This window comes from Sciurus vulgaris, assembly GCF_902686455.1.
Source record: "Sciurus vulgaris genome assembly, chromosome: 11".
NCBI classification, from domain to species: Eukaryota; Metazoa; Chordata; class Mammalia; order Rodentia; family Sciuridae; genus Sciurus; species Sciurus vulgaris.
In genome coordinates this window covers 22,183,767-22,188,207 of record NC_136472.1, presented here as the reverse complement: position 1 = coordinate 22,188,207, position 4,441 = coordinate 22,183,767, and positions in this window count along the sequence as shown.

The window sequence follows — 4,441 nt, the reverse complement described above, 5'->3', positions numbered from 1 at the left end:
ATTATTATATAGTATCTCTTTTATACTTTCATTGATTCCCATCATTCTCTGTATCAACTATTATAAGTACTTTGCTGTACTTCCTATCTCTGACTTCCACTTACTACTGAACCCCACTCAGCTACATCTACAAAGTCATTTGTGAGAATAGTAGCCAAGATTCCCCCTTCTTCAAATTCCTGTCATCCTTCCATTCATTATCAATTATCTTTTATTATTCTTAATTTTATAACAATAAAGAACAAAATTCTTTACCTGTGTTGAGAAATCTATTACATCTGTCTTTTACCTCCATTTTGGGCTAAGCTGCAACAGTGTGTGTAATCTATTCATGCTACACATCATTTCAGAAAACATTAAGTATGCTTAGATGGCAGATAACCTAGTCTCTTTACAAAACTTCTTTATATATTTGAAAAAACTCTACACAAGAAACTATTTGAGTAGTCTTTAACAATTTAGAGTTCTTTGTCACACTTGAAGAAATAAAAAACACATGCAAAAGAATAAAAATTAAATATAAGTTCCCACATCTAGGAATAATTCAGGCACATATTATTTATTAGGATGTAGAAGTTTAATTAAAGATCATATCAAGATTTTCAGGTTATGTAATTAACTTTCACATAAAGTTTATGGAGAATAAGAAAAATTTGATCGAGTTTGTTCTGAGATTTACTGAAAACTCAAAGATGCAGAAAATTATATTTCTTGTGTTTTTGTTCATCTACATCATCTCTATGGCAGGAAATTTGCTCATTGTGATAACCATCATTGCCAGCTCACTCTAGAGCTCCCCCATGTAATTTTTCCTGGCCTTTCTCTCCTTTATTGATGCCTGCTATTCCACTGTCAATACTCTAAAACCAATTGGTGGATTTACTCCATGAAAAAAAAGCCATCCTTTTCAATGGAGGTATGGCCTAAGTCTTTGGGGAACATTTCTTTGCAGGTGCTGAGATTATTCTGCTAACAGAGAAGGCCTATAACCACTATGTGGCCATCTGCAAGCACTTGCACTACACAACCATCATGAACTGGAGAGTATGTCACCTGTTAGTGGGAGTGTCTTGGGTGGGAGGCTTTCTCCATGCAACCATCCAGATCCTCTTCATCTTCCCACTACCCTTCTGTGGTCCTAAGGTCATCGATCACTTTATGGGTGATCTGAATCCTTTGCTCAATCTGGCCTGCACTGACACCCACACTCTGGGGCTCTTCGTATCTTCCAACAATGGGTTCATCTGCTTATTAAACTTTCTCCTACTGCTGGTCTCCTATGTTTTGTTCCTGTCCTTCCTGAGAACCCACAGCTTGGAGGGCAGGTCTACCTGTCTACCTGTGCCTCCAACATCACAGTGGTTGTCCTAGTCTTTGTTGCTGGCATTTTGGTATACATTAGATCACCAGTTACTTTAACGCTTGATAAAGCATTTGCTGTATTCTATACCAGGATAAATCCCATGGTAAATCCCTTTGTCTACAGTTTCAGAAATGCTCAGATGAAAGATGCAATGAGGAAATTATTTATCAAGTATTTCAGGTCATAAATAAATGTGCCTAAAGCCCAGCAATGATTCAGCTGAGGAAAAGATGCAAGATGTTTTGGAATGTATCAGCAAAGTATAATTATAAGACAAATATTAAAAAGATTTTTATTCATAAACTTTGCATTGAGAAAGTTGAAGTTGATTTAAAAATTGAGTCAACCTAACTTAGGACCATGATATGTATATTTGGAAACTTTTACTAATCCTGGGTCTGGTTTTCTAACTTTATCCGTATATATGGATTCATAGACTTTCCTTTAAGAAAAATAATAGAAAGAATACAATATACTGGTGATGAGCAAGAATCTCTATAATTCTTAATACAGATTAGCTCTGCTAATTTACCTGTAGGGTGTTTCAATTACAGGACACTGACAGAAAGAAGAAATTATCTGTAGAGGCATACTGATGATCCAATAACCAAAATATTACAAATTTTTAGATCATTCTCTTAATTCCTATGATATGCTATCAGATAATGATAATAAAAAGTTCCAATAATGATACAGTCAGCATTTTTGAGAAAAAAAAATACTATGCATGCATATCATAATTTTTATAATTATTTCAACTGAATATTAGATCATTGTCTTTCATATATCTCATTATTTTATGTATCAGAATGTATGCTCTTGTATTTCCAGTAATATTATGGTATCTCAGTGCTTTTAGGCAAAAAACAATTGGACATTTATTACCCTCTTGGACATAAGAAAGATTCAATCATGTTTCTAAATTTTCTTTTGGACATTAGAAGCAGGGTCTTCCTCAGGTCACCATAGACTGATAACCCTTCAGAAAGAGTGATGAATCAAATAAAATAACACTTTAATGTTGAACAGGAACTTCTTTTCACTAAATGTGCATATATAATCCATAAAGTTCTTGTCTGGTAGCTACCGATACATTCCATAAGTCTCTCAAAGTCTGGCAACTGATGATTATTGAAGGAATGAATAAATGTATAAAGTAACATGTGAATTAAATAAAACATACAGTAGGAAAACTGTGATAGAGATTAGGTAAATATTTTCTACCTTCAGACTCCTTCAGACTCAGAGGAGAATCCTAGATGGAATTCTAAGAAGAACCATATTGTGTTTTTACTCCTGCATAAACTGAAGAATGAGAAAATCTTGGAATTGTGTTGCTCAGCAAATGATAAAAAAATTTTACATTGATATTTCCTCAAGAAGATTTTTTTATTCTATGAATCTGAGCTGCTTATGGTTTTTGTTACTTTTTGATCACATTGCATTATTCAAAACATTTTTTCAAAATAAGTAGAGGTATTTGCACATAGAGTGATTTCAAGATTAAATATTTTTCACTCAAATGTTTGGTACCTAATAAATAAACACATAATTTTGGGCCTAAGATTTGCATATTGGAGTGTAGTGGTTCAGATGTGTATAAAATGATAATTTACTTCTTCCATTATAAAATTTAAAATTCATTGAGAGACTCCTGGAAAGGAGTAGAAAATGAATGCGGACAGTTATAAATGTTAGGATGAACAAGGTGCTATGAAAATATACTGAAAGCATCTCAAAGATCTGGGGGTTGGGTCAAGAAAGGACTCCTAGATGGGAAGACATTAAAAAATGGCACCCATGATATGGTGTCAGTAGAGGGAATAGGCAAGAGTTTGCCAAAGCATCCCTAGAAGAGGAGATAGAAAACAGGTTTTAAAAAAGTACAGAAAAGCTAATTGATTTAACAGGAATGGTCTTATTAATCTATATATTAGTTCAACAATTACTTATTGAAACCCCACTAGTGTCAGCCACCAAATTGCAGGCAAAGCTACTATAAAGGTAGCTCTTGCAACTCTTCATTCTCGAGAGACAGAAACAGACAAGATCTGCAAGGGTCTCCTAATCTCAATATAGCTTAATAGTAAGGACCATGGGGAAAACATCAGAAGTATTTTTAAGTTAGTGAGTGATGCAGTTAGATTTGACTTTTACCAAACTACCTCAGATTACAGTAAGATGAATGGCATAAAGAAGACAAGATCAGCAGGAGAAGAGAAGACTATTGTATAGATCCGAGTGTGAAAGGCTGGTTGTTTAGACTCTGGTACTCTGGTAAGGACTATGATATACACTGTTAAATCCAGCTCAGAACCCCTTCACCAGGCCAGGGTGCCTGTGAACCAGCTACTGTGAGTATGTGCTGCTAACAGTTGACAGCCCTGATACTCTCTGGACAATTACACTAAAGAAAATGCAAGAAAGATTCTGCCAGTGTTTGTGCCTGCACCACATGGCCCTAAAGTGGACAATAAAGCATTACCACAGGTCTATGAAAAGGTTAGGTCCCCTGTTTCCATGTGAAACCATAGTACAATGTGCATTACAGAGCTACCATGATACCAGAATGACACCAGACTTCCCCTGATATTATCAGCTTCCCCAATCCCTGCTTCCAAATGTCACCTCCTTCATAAAAATCCTCACCTCAGGTTCTGCCTCTATAGACTGAACACTGATTTGGAAAGAGAAAGGCAGTTCCCAAATATTTGCAGGTAATTCACAGGGAATCAATATTTGAGAAAGATAAGAAACAGTATTTCCGGGTGAGATCCAGGTTCTGGCTTCTATCAGTAGATGGATGAGGGAACTGAGATGACGGAACAGAGTGAGACTTTGCAAGTGAAAGAGGATTCTCCGTGTCCAGTAGAGTGCCCTCCTACTACCAGTCAGTATTTTCTCACTCCTGTCTAAAGAATGAAGAGAACTACACTGCCTGAGGAAATCACAAAGGTCATGTTGCTCTGCAAGACAATGTTGACTGTACTTGGCTTAACTCTCACCTCCCTTCTGTGCTTCCAGACTTATATCTAGATTCAAATCTCAGCAGGACCCTAAAAGAGTTACAAGATGTGA